The 16,566-nt window shown below is 34.0% G+C and overlaps 1 protein-coding gene across 4 annotated transcripts in view; it reads right to left on the reverse strand.

Moving 5' to 3' along the window:
- The window catches only part of LOC139997895 (uncharacterized), a 203,810-nt gene that overhangs the window by 120,757 nt on the left and 66,487 nt on the right, over positions 1-16,566 (reverse strand). The window contains exon 1 of one of the 4 annotated variants that reach the window (XM_072021970.1): positions 10,402-13,402. The exons of the other annotated variants lie outside the window; for them this stretch is intronic. The gene's annotated coding sequence lies outside the window, so the exon portion shown is untranslated. Of the gene's footprint in view, positions 1-10,401; positions 13,403-16,566 lie in introns of those variants that run through there. 4 annotated transcript variants of the gene reach the window in all.

Genomic DNA, 16,566 nt, shown 5'->3' on the forward strand with positions numbered 1-16,566 from the left:
TGGGAATTGGGTGGATGCACCGTGAGATAAATGATATCTACTCACCGTAGTGCATTTACGAGTGGAAAGATTAAGAAAACCATTAAACTTGCTTGTGTCTTTGGTCGTATAATTAGTGGTACAGTTAATTGTGTACCAGTAGGTATTATTTTAATTATGTACATCGTGAGAACGAGGAGAAAATATATAGGTAAATACTGTCTGCATGCCCATGTATACGTATAATTACATTCGTTATACTTTTTTTAATTAAATAAACCGTAACCATTAACGTGAAAATAAATGAAACACATGTTCACAGTAAAAATATAGAATTGTACATCCAATCCGTATTTTACTTTGGATTTATGTGGTTGAAACGAAGCTATTATTAATAATGTTGTTCGACAGATTACACAACTTCCCACATAGAATCTCATGTTTTAGAATTTGATTGAACAAAAGAGAATTAAAAATATTTTGTAATTGCATATCGCAATATAACATGACCTTTATGGTATTTCAACAAAATACAAATTGAGCTTTAGGAAAAGATTTCTTATTTTGTACCTATCCATTTTTAGCAAATTTTCCATTATTCGCTATTTTTAAGCAATATTCCTTATGGTCATATAAATATCATTCAACCTCGACATTTCCTCACATTTCACATTTTCTCATTCTAAGTAAGCTCTTTTTTGTCGAAAATGCTTACATTTATACACCTTTATCGATACATTCTAAATTCGATTTCTTATTTGTATAATCACAAGAAATTATTCCTCCTTTTCCACAAGAATATCCATCCAACTGATGTTGCAAACTTTTCACAATGAGATTCTAAGAAATTTTTCGAAAATTCTTAGTTCTCATCCATCAACGCGTTAACCTCGCTTCAACTCTCTTCGCAAGATACTTTCACATTTTGAACTTATAAAAGAGATTGCACTTTTTATACAAAACTAGACCTGATCTATTACAAGACAAATTCACAAATGTTTAAAAAAATCGGATATTAACAAACAAAGACACAATTTTAAAAGACAACTATGATTTTGTCTGAATCAAAGTTAATATTGCCATACCTAATTCTTCTTAATGAAGTGTTCCAAACAATATGATTTAGACCCTGCTTGGAATTTAAATTAAATAGATAAATTATATTTTTGTATAGCTATTTATCGTTTATTTATCATTATAGTGATTGAAACGAGATCATTTTATGAGTAAATAATGCTGTTAAAAATCGCAAAATGAAATTACCTTGCAATTATTCTTCTGGAAGGATAATAGACATGTCTAAGTATCTAATTTCGCAAATTTTAAACAATTGCAAAAACAAGAAATCTGACTCTATATTTCGATGTGTCTAATAATTCCAATATTAAACGTAACGCGTATCACTATGTGAACAATGGTCACCTGCCTCTGGAATAGGATCTCGCAGTTACTTCGAGCATTTCTAATTAACTGAGATTAAGAGACTTTTAATGCATTCCCTTGGAAACAAGATTAACTTCGAATTATGCGCTTCCGGCGCTGCACAATTTCCCCCGTCAATTTAGCCCCGTCGCCTCGTAATTTGTAAAACTAAGTGCCTTTTAAAGCTGGACACCCATTATGCCATCAGCATTTGAAACTGGATGCCTCTGGGCGAAGAAATATCGCCGCGTTCGCCGAAACGATTGTTCACGTGGAAATTAATGTGGCCGAGTATCTTTCCAGAAACTAGCAAGGTTCTGCGATAGTACCGAACTGTTGGGATGTCTGTCACTTTAATCCTGCGTTTGTCTTCCTTATCCGCTTGTTGTTGTTCTCTTAATGCAATCTTACATCTAACGCGTGTATTTTAAACTCACACGTGCGTTTTAATGCTACATTCATCGAGATGAGCTGAAAATGAATTTGAATTTTAATCACGTCTAACAGCTTATAGAGCTGTATTACAACTTTTGCCGAACGTTATGAAATATAAAATGCGGGAATGGAGAATCATTTCGTCCGTAATTGCAAAACGTTTAATCGGTCTGTGATAATTTCGGGCATTTTTTGTCGAATATATGTGGAAGAATTATTCATTTCAGAAATACTAAGGAGAGTTGTATATATTTATAATAATAGCGACAAGGAAGCTATATGATACTTCGAATTTTTATATATTTTTATGTCAAGTTACAAAGAAGACTGGAATTTTTTAGCTCCTAGATAGTCCTCTTGTTAGATGTTGAGAAAGTGAATGCCAGACGAAAGAATGTAGTTCGCTTGCATAAAATAATTAGCCGAAGAATCTGAGAAATTATTATATTGGCGTAACTGGTCAACGTTAACATACATGTAAAAGCGCGCAACTCTGTAGAATCTAATTTATCGAAAAGGTGGAAAATAACAAAAATATGAAGTATTATACTAAATGCTTGCGAGCTACGTATCTCGATAAAAAGTGTTATGACAGAAAATCATCATTAATTACAAGAATATTAATTTCAGCTCTTTATTGTACGTTAACATGATGACTTCAAAGAATCTTATCACTAACATTAGAACTACATTTCCTCTTGTTTCATCTTATTCCTAGATAAGAATTAAAACTGTATAAAAAACGTGTAATAATTACTGAGACTGTACATGTACGTCTATGGTTTATCGATATTTAATTATCTTCCAAAGATTATTAATTGATTATTTAATCAATTAATTAATTACACTTATTACCTATACGTGAAAGTAAATAATTGAAATAATTAACTAATAATAAACTAACTAATTGAATTCGTATCTCTCAATTATTTGTCCGAATTAATTTCATGAAACTACTAATCCCATCTATTCCTGCAATATTTTAGATAGCATTGGAGTTCACTTATCTTCCCTCGATAAATTTGGTACTATTACCAAACTACAATAGAAGTCTCGTTTTCTTCTATGTTGTAGTATGTCGGGTGTAGTTTATATATTCTTGAAGTCTACTGTATGAAGTTTCATCACGAGGTATAACAAAAAACTTTTTTGGTCAAGCAACTTAACGGGTGACCGTATAATTCACAATCTAGCATTACCTAAGTACTCGTATTCGCATTCACGATAAAGAAACTGGGTTGTTTCAGAAAAATAACAAATAGTTTCGCGACTAGATTAATAAACTGCTGGGCTTCGTACCACTTCCCGTAAATATTAATGTCTCCGTTTACTTTTTAGAACGTACAACGCGGAAAAATTCACTGCGATTTTACTGAAATACGAGTTTCAAGCGTGCCAAGCTAATCGGATATCCTATCACAGTCAAGAGTTCTTCCTGCTCAAAAGTGATCCTGTATCAATTTTTTATACTGTACAGAATACCGAGCAAAACTTCTACTTGAAAACTTCAACAATGTTCGCGTAAGACGATCCCATTAATATATTTACCCATAAACTTTTTATACGTATAATTTCGTTTATTAAACTTCAACAATGAATTGTATTTTTTACGTTTTTTATAGAACTAGCACTTCTGTAAAGCTATTAAAACGACGACAGAAATAAAGTAAAATATATTAGTATTCTAGAATCTCAACGTTGCAAAATTTTTTAATTCTTACTTGATTTCGTTACAAAATTATAGTGAAACAAATAAAGAAATTCATAGTGTCAGCGTTTTAATAAAATAATATGTAAATACAGAGGAAATTCATAAAGAAAACTTGAACATCTTTATTTTTGTTCAATACTGGACATCTAAATAATTCTAAAACTTCTCATTTAAATGATGAATTTCTCTTATTACTCCAAATGTACACTGCACATATTCAGCACGAAAATAGCTAACATCTAAGAAACAAATAATTGTTAATGTAATATTTAAAAAAATGCAAAGTTAATATTACTTGCCTGTACTTTGAGTTATTTCCGATTTTTCTCATTGAAGATATTCCTTAAATTTAAACAATTATTATTAATATGTTTTCTCGTTTCGACGGATACGAAAGTCTTTTTTTACAACATTAATAGTTCTCCCAATTCCTGAAAGAAGGACGAGATCAGGACATAAAAATTCGAAGACTAACAGAATTAATTAGAACATCCTCGCTTTCGATCTGAATTACTTCTGTTTAAACTGTCGTTCTGCAAAATTTCCTCCATAATTCAGCAATTACAACTATAGATGCCTCAAAATGAACGTTAATTAAATGTCAAGCACTGTTTGGTCATCGATGGACGGAGCAAATACGATAAACAGTAATCAGTGGTAGATTAATCTGCACGATTGGTCAGATTGAGTGACGTTTTTCACCGGCGAACCTACTAAATGCGTTCTTTCCCACGTTTGGCTATCCTCCAAAGATCGCCGCGCGTCCCTCGCCATCGGTGAACCTTAAACCACCGTTTATTTCACAAATGTCCGCGACTCGGCCAAATAAATCGGCACGGAAATCGTGTAATCGAGGCGGACGTCGTAATAACGAACCATTATGCCGAATCTGTTTTCTATTAATGCCGAATATTCACTTAATTCCCCATGCTCCATGAATCGTGCGAAGTTGGCCGCGACTGTCGCGCTTTCCGGTCGAAATTGATACGCTTTCAAGGTATGTCATTTTTTTAATCGTGCAATTTTTCACTAAAAAATTTTAGAGACAATTTTAGAATTTTGCACCTTTTTCCTGGAGAAGTTAAAATTTTGTTGATTCGGTCATTAAAATAGATTAATGGAAAAGATAGATTAATTCAATTACTTAGATACAGCGATGTATTTGTTTAGAGTTCCTTCATCTTTTTAATGTGAGTTTTTTAATATGATTATTGTGTATTCCTTGGATCTGAGACACCAGTTTTAGAGTATTGAACACGAAACGCGAATCAAAAATTGCGAAAGTAAATATTCGAAAAGGGGTTTTCATAACAACTGATTCAACATACGCATCTAGATTATAGATTTTTTGTGATACATTATGATATGATATTTGGTGATTATTAGCACACAACATATATTGCCAACAACAAGTATTAAGACATTAGTCGACGTATAGTACAAAGTAAATAATGTTTATTGTTGCTAATTTCTGGTTATTGTATTATAAGTCCGTTATCACGTTCTCATTATATGTACCTTATAATGGAATACTATATAAAATAAAACTTTCTAGAGTTTTCAATAAATGTAACAAGTATACGCATGCTGATACTTATGGCCGACAGTGTATATAATGAAAATTCAATCAGCGATGAATATGATAATGCATCATCGAATTTGTATTAAAAATATATATTCACAAAAGCAAAAACCGTGACAGTGATAAAATTTTATACACATTAACACGTTTCTTTCAATATGTCAAAAACCTTCATGTATATCTTTCACAACGAGACAGCTCTCGTCTAGACCAACATATCTTCGTAACGTCTAAAAATTTTTATCCTTTGCCATGGAATACGTGTGAACGATTTAATCTTCCATTAATTTGGAGCACTTAATCGACATTGTTATCGCGAGCCATCTCTAGAAAGCAATTACGTCGGTTCGCCAGACCGACGAGAATTTACAGCCGTTCGAACTTTACCATCGATTCTCGTCCAAAGGATCGAACGCACCCCGGTTAACCCGGTTAATACCGCGCGATTCACTCAGTCACTCATCCTATAACTCTTGTAATTTCGTCTGTTGTAATATCAATTAAGCGTCTCGTAACTTTGTTCGATTAAACTCGCTCCCCTTCGTGCGTGATGAAGAAACCCCAATGCTCAGCGCGACGAGTGTTTAAAGGACGATAATTCGAGTTCACAGAATAAAGTATTAGATTAATTCTAGTCGTTTGCCTTTCAAACATCTATACATTGTTTTTCGAAGGGACTTGAATTTATAAAATTAATAAAAATTATAACTAGGTTGCATAAATATTTTTATGAACCTTAATCAAATACGAATCTAAATAGAAATTTCCTTTTAAGGCGATATATATTCCTTAAGAAGAATAACCATACGTAGCATAGAATATCTGATATTAAATGATGCCACAACTAGAAAAAGAAAACAATTCATTTAAGTGAAATGTAGATAAGAAATTTATTTCACTCCTTAGATGTTGCAAGAAGTGTTATACGAGATTCTCCAACCACTGTGTAGAACAGTCGTGGGTAACATGGGACACATAATTTTAAATGATGTCAAAAGTAGAAGAGCAACACGATATTCCATTTAAATAGAATTCAGATAGAGATCTATTTCAATCTTTAGACATTACAAGGAATACCATAATTTTTGGATATTTTGTATATCTATGTTTGCATATTTGAATTTTCTATATATAAATATCTGTGATGGAGGTACAACTGTTTGTGCTTCAGTAGCATCATTACAACGAAATTGCTGCTGTGAAGAATGCTTTTCGTGCTGTTGTCGCTGATATAGTGAGGCAACTATACAGGTATGCTATTCTAGTTCTCGCCAATTATACGTTGTGTCAGAATATTTTATGGATACAAATAAGGAAAGAAGATTTTATAAAAATATTACACTTTATGAAGAAATTATACAAGAAACACGAAATACGAAAGTAATGCAAACGAATGAAAAATTGATCTAAAAGAACTAGTTTCGAAATCTGAAGATCTAAAGATCCAGAAGCTCGGTACAATAATCATTATGTATACAGATCTGGTTTATAGTTAAAGATTATTCTGAACCATTAAAAAATTAACAAACCGCTAAAAAATTTAACGAACAAAATCACATTATTTAACCATAGGAAAATAGAGAAGAAACAAACTTCATGAATATCTAATAAAAGAAAGTTTGTTTATTAATGCATATTACATATTATATATGTGAACGAATAGAACTGCGTAAATCAAATTTTCATTGCTCGTTTAGCAAGTAATTACATTTTAAATTAAACAAGATCTACATAATCAAACGATCTTCTCGCCCTAATTGTAATTCTACTTCCTAAACTGGCTGCTATTCACGGAACACTACATGGAAGGACTAATATATTTTCAGTGTAGAGAGGTGCGACAGCCTTGCAGTGATTTTAATTCAGTCGGTTTAGCGAAACGTTTGTAATGCAACCATGGCTGCAGCTGTGGCCTACCTGTTGAAGCGATAAAATGAAAAACGTTTGAGAGGCGATCAAACCAACCGGATTTCACGCTGCGGTATATAGCAATGCAAACCAAAAAGAATTTTTACATTCCTCTATGAACACGGGCACGGACAAAGAGGCAAATTTTAGTCAGCGCGCACCATTTGCGCGATACTTACAATAGCTGACCCAAGGTCAAAAATTGGAATCCCTTTTTCACAGCTGAAAAACTTTCCTTTCCTTTTTTCTGTACACTCGAACGAAGTGACTTTGAGCTACGTTTCAGATAGGTATTTATTGGATGTAAAAATTGCTAGATGAGACGAGATAGTCCCATGAAGCGATAAATTTTTCTACGAATAAGAATGAAAAAAAGAAATTGAGGATTTGAGAAAGAATTATTTATTTGAAGAATTAGAATAAGGAAAATATTTTGAAAAGTAAGCAAGAAATATTTAGTAGAGAATTAACGGAGATAGAATTTTTAAAGAATTAAGGAGGAAATATTTATGGAAGAAGAGAATAAAGGATTAATCCCTTGAGAGAATCGATGATAAAGAATACAGAAAAGAATCAAAGGAAAAATAATTAGAAATAAAAATATTCAAATAAAGTTTGTTCTCTTTGCGATATAAATATACCTCAGAAAGAAGTTTAATGTTTAGAAATAATTACCCTTCTTTATTTTAGTCAAGCACATGAAAAAATGTAAGAATAAGCACATCTTTAAAATGCTAAAGTAGTTATTAATTTAAATGTTGGATTAGTCATTCATTTGAATTACACAAAATTCATTATTATCACAAAAATGAATAAAACGTCTTACTTTTGAAGAAGATAAATAAAATTTTCCATTATATCCTTGTCGAAAGAAAAATCTCGATAAAAATCTTCTCGACATAATAAAATTCGTATCTCTATGCACAGTGATTATAGTCATGATAAGATCAGAGATTTAACGCATTACTGTTGTAATTCCAATATTGAAAAAGATTTTTATAAGATATTATTATGGTAGAACACGAAATAATACATATATTCGGGTAGTTTTTTCTTTCTCGATCAATCGGTTTTCAGTTTCTTGTGTAAAACATTCATATTTAAAGTTATAAAAGCTAACGCGACATAAAATAAAAAAATAATAATAACAAAATTTATTCGAATACATAATCGACAAATTATTTGTTATATCAAGATATCAGGAAATTTTTCTTTTGTTTTTCTTTCTCATAATACTACATAATATAGACATTTCTAGATATAGTTAGACTAGATATCTATCATTTATCTTTGTTACATCTAAATCTACGATTTAAAAATATTTCTATTTATAGCAAATCAATCCATTACATGATCAGCCTGTAATATTGAAGAACTTCAATCTTAACTAATTCTAATCGATTTATTAATGAACAACCGTGACCAAATAAAATTAGAAACAGTCATATTAAACAAATATTCCATAGAAGAAATTTCTCAAAATAAAGAAATGCGAAAATGAATTGCTATTATTGCGTCTTATATGGTTCCAAAATAATAAAAATGGCAAAAAAATTGTACGAAAAATACGATAGATTGGAAAGATTACAATGTTGAATTTAGAACATGTTACCATTATATTCCTATTAAATATATTACTTCAAAATATATCACATATGTATGATTTTTCTAATTTTATTGTATACACAAAGAATTGACATTATTACAAAACTTAATTAAAAGATCTGCTTAAATCTAGATCTATAATATAAGAAAAAGTCGCTGAAAAAGAATGTGCCATTAATTTAAGAAAAACACAAAGGAATGACACTCACCTTTCTTAGAAATTAAAAGTTTCCCATGAATAATTATACTTGTCGGCGAAAATAATAGCTTTTATTATCTTTGATTAATGACTGAAAATGACTAGGCATGCCCATTAATCTAATTCCAGTATTAAAACATCAAGTGCTGATAAATAAATCCCTAGAATATCGTCCTTCTCGTCGAGTCTTCAGTATCCGATACTTAATTAACTCTGTCTTGGTTGTAACCGCGATCAATACCGCGTTAGATTCAACAATTACTTCAACCCTACTGAATCAACTCCCAGACACTCTATCGTTTACCCTAATACATTGAAATGTAATACTCGCGGGATCAATCAACGCATGTATAATACTGTATATACATACGTCGATGATCGTGGGACCTCGAGAACATGCAGACATCCGGATAGAACGAGCTCGATCGACTGTTATCGAGACACTGCACTCCTCCGGCAGCATGGAGAACGAAACAAAGCAACGCTTCGTGCAACCATAAATTCCAGTTAACCAGACTCTCTGGCCTGCTCTGTTGTGAGATCAAGTGCAAGAAAGGGAAACATCGATGCCCCTCGAAGACACCTAGTTCTCCCCTACATCGGTCGCAAAGGATCGACCTTGCGCTCCTCCTTCATAAAGATCAAACACCGACATCAAAGAGCGACTCGTGATCGCGAAAGCTGACCATTCTCAAAGGAAAAGGCAGACCGTTCAGCCCTTGCGCTCGACGAATAAATCAAAATTCACTCGCTACGAGGACTTAGGGCGTGGAGGACTTTCTTACAGTTTAAACACGGATTGACATCTCCGTTCGCGATACGACGCTCGCCTAGGTACAGCATTATTTAACTCCTTCAAGAAGAAACTCTTTCAAGCAAAAGCCAAGGAACGTTTTATCTTAATGGTATTAAAGAGAACTGATAATTCTAGTTTTTTTTTTTTATGATTTATATGTTACGTCTTTATCAATTAATCCAGCTGTTGTCTCCGAATTTTTTATATTTCGATTTTGTTTCAGTTTCAATCGAAAGAGAAAATAATATTTTAAGCAGGAATTCATGTATATATCAACAATGATTCTTTTATATTTTCTTCAAATATAGATTTTCTAGCAAATTCAAATTCGATTAAAAATGGCCCGAAATGATCCTGGGCACGCGAAAGAGATATAATCATGAAATAGAAATGATAAAAGAATTGTGTTGCAAATCTTGGAGGAGTTAAGAGTTTCCAATTATTTAGGCTGTTTGCGCATTATTCATTGACTTTCATTGTTCTTACTGAAACTTCAGAATATTGAAGAAATTGATGCGTCTTGAAGATCACCAACTAGAAATGTGATGTTTCTTGTAGAAGATCATCAACTTTAACAGTACGTTTAAAATTTTAAATATATCTAATATCCCTATTTAATAGCTTTAATCGTGAACATGGAATTGCACGCGATCGAGTGATTAGAGTTTGTAATAACGAACGAGTGTAAAAAACTTGAACAGCGATAAAATCTACACGCAACCAATTTTCCACACTTCCTCTTGAACAACTTTCAAACAACCAACCTGTGAGAGCGGTTGAGCTACCGCTCGATTGTCACCAATCTTCGTCGACGGCTCCGTGGTTCTCGCCAATGATTAGCAAATAACAAAATCTAGGATCGAGCACTGTATTATCTGTACGAAACACCGGCTCGTGATCCTGTCACAGGCCAAATCGTCCTGTCCTCGCATTAATGTCAAGAGGTTGAGTCTTCGACGCGAATAATTCCCGTGGGATTCTGATGACGACGTTTGGTCGCCTCGTGGTGAACATGATCCAGCCGCGGATAGAAATTCCCGTTGGGATGGTAGTGATTCGAATTCATCGTGCGTCTAACGCGAGATGTGCGACACCAAACGATAATTCGTGCATAGATTGCGTTTCAGAGTTTCAAAATTCCATCGTTGGATCTCTCTTATGTCGACTAACGTCTTTTAAAAGAGTGTAAGTATCCGTTTCTCTGGACTTTCATTTATTTGTCGACTCGCTTCAAAACATTTGTTATATCTCCTTTGCTGTCATAAAGATATTTGGATATTCATTTGTTTCAAATTTTAACACTGCTCTATCAATTTTGCCTTGTTGGTCGCATTTCGAAATTCAGCATCCTATTAAAAATTTTCATTTCATAGTTTCAATCGGTCAAATAACTCGAGTCTCTTAGACGATCCTGACATATCTACGAAACAGCAAAACATTCACCGACGCAAAGAAATATATAATAGACGTTCCTATTTCTCGAATCTTGTCCAGGGAGTAATAAAAAGACTTTGGACCGCTGGTTCGCTTTATCAGTTCCTTCTTATCTTGCAATCTGGCGTTCAATAGCGACAAAGGTACCCTTTGGTACAGTTTCGAGGTGTGACAAGGATTTTAAATTTCTAGTTAGTTAGTTGAGCAATAAGAATCTCGATCGAGCAAGTTGATTCGTGGGATCCAATTACCGTGACCTCACGATAATTTCCTTCTTTCGATCAAGTCTTCGAATTGCTGCAGACGTTTCTAGACGTTTCGCGAGCGTGTCTTTAAGCGATTGCTCTTCCAACCGATCGACCGATACAGCTTATTATAGCTTTGTTCGTTAAGTCCAATCGTCTTTGCAATTATTTTCTTCGAACTTCTTTCACGCTCGCTGAAACGAACAATTTGTTAGAAGAAACGTCGAACAGTCGTTACGACGTGCTTCGAGTGACTCGGTTAAGTGACTCTTAGTACTTCCGGCTGTTCTCAGATATATCAAAGGTATTCGGGTTAAAGCTAGCAGAAGCGAATGGAATTAACGGGTACAAAGACCGACTAAATCCTGCGAGTCCTTTCGTATTGTGTCTCCGCGTATGTGGATGCTGTTGCCAAATGGAGCAACTGTAAACGCTTCTATTAAATTTCGTGTAGCGTCCCGCGTTACTTCGCATATGAAGGTCGGTGATAACTGGTTTAACACCATTTTCGCTTCTGATGTAACGTATGCTTTTGAATTATTTTTCCGTATTCGTGGTTTATGGGTTCAATGGGAAAAGGTGTACTATTTACGTTTTAATTATTCCTTTAAATTTCCACGTGTGTAATGTAGGTTTCGTTACAGAATTAATAATTCGTATGCTAAATTTCTCAATTTTTCAAGCTTTATGTAAATTTTCCTTATAGAAGCTTGTCCGATTTTCTCATTTAAAAGTTTTGTTATTATGCATCCCAATTCTCATATCAGTCATTGTTTTCATATGAACGTTGATTTTAACGATAGGTATTTACTAAGAACTGTATTATTTCCTTTAGAAGAATAGATGCAGATATTTAATGAGAGATACTGTTTCTTTTTAGAAATACGAATTTCTTTAAAATTAATATATATCTACTTTCAATAGAAACCTAACGAATCCTGTGAAACTACGCGGAACACCAATGTTTGTGTATAGTTCCACGACTCTTTCGACAGTCACTTTTGTTTCTCTTCAAGCGCACGACATTCGTACTCCGCGACTTACATATTTCGCTACGGAATTCAGTTCCACTTGAAATCTCGTGTTAATATTGCAAAATATATTCAAAAGTTTCCACACAATTTTCCGTAGAATTAATCCACGATTATTTAGTTTCGAGTCGTTATAAAATTTCCCAGGGAGAATTATTACAGAAATATTAAACTTCTATATACGATCCTCGAAAAGTTTGCACACAATATTTAACGCAGTATACACATCATTGTATAGATATTTTCCAAAGTTCGATACTCATTTAGAACTCCGAACGAACTCTATCAACACTGTTACACTTTTTCACTGATTCTTCCTTCGAAACTCTCGTTTCATACACAAAGGACCGCTATCGAAAGCGCCTGATCTGCAGGTCACGGGTCGAAACACTTCCTTCGCCTTTTCAGCCTCGAGAGAACTTCACCACCGAACTATACCACTATTCTCTGGAAATCAGTCACGTGTCTTGGCTCCCAATTACTGTCCTCTTGAACCGTGCCATAGAATTCCGCCTTTCAAAGTATGCTCGTAGAATTCCATCCTCATCCCGTTGAGATGCACGTAAGCCAGGAGAGATTCCTCTTGATTGGAAAATGTAAACGCCCCCTCAGACCACACTCGCAACACCAAAGAACTTGACTGACTAAACACAATGCTTGTAAACAAGCTCTCTGATACAAACTACCCCTATAAGACGGAGACACAGATTGAGAACGAAGAAGATGACAAAATCGATTAGAGGTCATTGATCGCTCGTCTTTTTTCAATTTCGACCACTTTTTTTACACGAATGAATTCTATTTACGATAGCACGATACGCGGCATCGAAATTAAACTAGCGATACAGGACAGTATTGCAACACGATCGTAAAAGCACGATTTGCAGGCTGAGTCACGTGGAGGACAGACTAGTTGGTCCCAATGTTCGAAACGCATTGATTGTCCGCGACGTCGTCGACGGTAACGGCGGCAGGACGGCTGTAAGTGGAGGCAAGAAGTCGTTGTAGGCGACGCCAGCACTTTTGGACCACGCAGACACGACGGCGAAGGCCAGACTGCACCACCCTGCCGCGCTCTCGGAATCGATACGTCAATCGTCCCTCCGGTCGGGACGAGAAAAGCACCGACACACAGGGCAAAGAGATGAAGGGAGACACGGGGACGAGATGAGTACAGACAGAGGGTAGAAGAAAGAAGAAGAGGGGACAAAGCTCGTGATACACATTAAAGCTCGGCCATTCGCCACTCCCGTTGCCACGGTCCGGTTTTAACCGCGGGAATTCATTGTCAGTCGCGGATAATTTCTAGAGATCTATCATTCGGAAATTAGAAATCATCGCGTTCTTTCGTTTCAGTTTTCGTTTTTTATCTTCCTTTGGTTAAAGCGTAGCTCTGCTAGTTGTGAATGAACGTATCGTCTTCTATCTGTTCCTTTAGTTCGATACTCCTTTTTGCTTTAACTTGAGTGAACTTTGAGTGAAGTGGTGATTGATTGGTCTGTTTGTGAAAGATTTTGAAATTGGTGTATCACGGTACGCTTGAGGTATTTAATCTAACGTTCCTTTTTGTTTCAGCTTGAAAGAAATGGCTTTTTCTTACGTTCTTTGTGACAGATTTTAAATTTCGTTGTATCTTGACGATTGGAATGATCTTGCTGTTTGTTCTTGCGCTTGGATGAAGTAACATTTAATGGATTTCTTTATAACATATTTTAAAATTGCTGTATATTGGTTGTCGTTTAGCTTTCTCCTTTGATACGCCGTTCCTTTTTGCTTTAGCTCAAAAAGGATAGCTTTTACTTATCTTCCACGTGACAAATTATACATTTGTTGTATCTTAACAATACAATAGTTCGAAGTCGTAAGATTCTGCCTGGCTCACAAAGAATCTCCTGAAAGTCACAGTCCGAGTGTCCAAAATTGTATGACCGTCCATAGTCCGCTTCGAGAATCCTAGAAATCAAACTTCAAAGCTGTCGCATCACAGAATCTGTGACATCATTCTGTAGATCATAATGGTTTCCACGAAACTTCAAAATTCTGATTTGTCTCCTATTCACAATGCGTGTTCTATTTTAAAATAAAAAGTATGAGGAAGTAAGCCGAAAACAACTTCAAAATGTTACAAAGACTTAACAGAATAAAGCGGTATTAATTTTTAACTGAAGAGAGCAGAGAATATCTATATTCTTTCTCTATCTAGTGTTACGTGTCTAAACAATTCTTTGTCAGTATTCTCAACTTAGACAGTCCCTGATGTCTCACTTGATCTCTATTCTGTACCCTTTATTCGAAACCTGAGAAAGTCCAGAGTGATTCTCTGGTCCCTGTGATGGTATATGTCGACGTGTTCAACTTTGTCTCTGTCAGTTTCATGGAGTACCATTTCAAAGTTCTAAAGTGTTCCGAAATCTATTAAAGCCAATTTGGATCACTTGTTAATTATTGATCAATAAATAAACGTAGGAATGAGAGTTACAGATAAGTTGAAGTATCCAAATACTTAAGAACGGTAGTATATATCTAATTATAATTTTGTCCAATTAAAGACTATAATTAGATTCTAATCTGTATTTATAGAGAAAATATAATAATAAAATAATAAATATATTTATATATTTATATTATCAATTTTATTTCTTAATACAAATTATAATTACATTATAGTCTGTAATGTATTATTATACTATATTATACCATAATCTAATTACAGTCTGTGCTATAATAAAAATCTCTACATACATCGTTATTATTATTATTCAGAAGTTCCATACATTACTTATTTCGAGTCAAATTTTCACGTTGCATCTTGTGGATAATTACTGAATCCACGATATTCATTATTTGCCTCCAAAATTTAACTGGCTGGCCTAAGTCGGTGATGAGATAAAAAGACCAACATGGAAAGTAGTGAAGAGGAAAAGGACCCTAGACACACAGCAGCGTTCATTAAAACTTTAGCTTCGAAGCTTTGGGACGCAATAGAAGGCAAACAAAAGCAAGTTTCGACAACGAATACACGAGCGGTTGCAATTGCCACGGTAATTAAAACGAGGAGGAACATGGTTGTCACTGCGCGATTCTTTGCCCCCTGTTAATTGGTTCAAAAACCGATCTTGTGTTTCGTATTATTCGGAAGATCCTTTTAGCAGGATATAAATTGATTTTAAATAATAATATCTTGACATTACCTTTGAGATTTACTTTTATCATGATACTTTTTTTACTCTTCTTCGATTTCTTTTAATACTTAATTCGTATTCAAACGATGTTATTACGTCTTCGCGTTTTATCTTTTACTTTTATCTTTTTTTTCCTTTTTCCTAAAACATTCATTGCTTTGTGCATGTATCATTATGGAATCATTGTTAATTTATAATCATTGTTCGTAATTAATCTGTACATTTTGGTCAAATTCAAGTACTGCTACTACTAATCGATCAAAATGTCCGAATAATTACGAATGTATTTGTTGATTGAAAAGAAATACAATATAAATCTTACTATTAAAATTTCTCTCAAAGTTTATTATGCTGCTGATAAATTTTCTCTTTTCCTTGCTAAAAATATATGCATTAAGTAAATAGAATTATTGCTTAAACATTTCTTGCACTAATAAAGAAAGACAGAAATACAGTTTTGAGAATCTTGCTATTAACTTTTCTTTCAAAATGCATTTACAGTAATAATTTCACATTCTCTATCGCTAATGAATTGCTAATAAATACATTAAATATCATTTTGTGAAACAGTACAGCGACAGTGAATATGTTGTAGCATATAATTTAACAGTACTTGTTTTACGCGTATTATCCATGAAAGAAGATTACAAGCGCGTATATATATGAGCACGATAGAGATAATTTCTAAACAAAGGCCGAAGCAAAAAGGTATTACATACGTATATTTCAGAAGGCTTAATATCGTCGCGTCTTTATTGGTACAAAACACGGCCACGTATTGTATTGTGTTTACGATCACGGTTGGCAGAGCTGGAACAAGAGCAACTCTAAGACGATCTCGTATAAATATCCCATTTTTAATAGAAAGAGGGTTAGTCGAAGCAGAAAATCGATAATGCGTGTACCACGTATCGTGCGTGGAAACCGTTCGATTCACCTGTATTTCTCAAAACGAACGCGTTGAAACAAGCGAAGAAATCTTATCATCGATTTTGGTTAAGTAAAAACATATGCATTTCCTTTCCCGATAATGGGAC

This window comes from Bombus fervidus, chromosome 1 (genome assembly GCF_041682495.2).
Source record: "Bombus fervidus isolate BK054 chromosome 1, iyBomFerv1, whole genome shotgun sequence".
NCBI classification, from domain to species: Eukaryota; Metazoa; Arthropoda; class Insecta; order Hymenoptera; family Apidae; genus Bombus; species Bombus fervidus.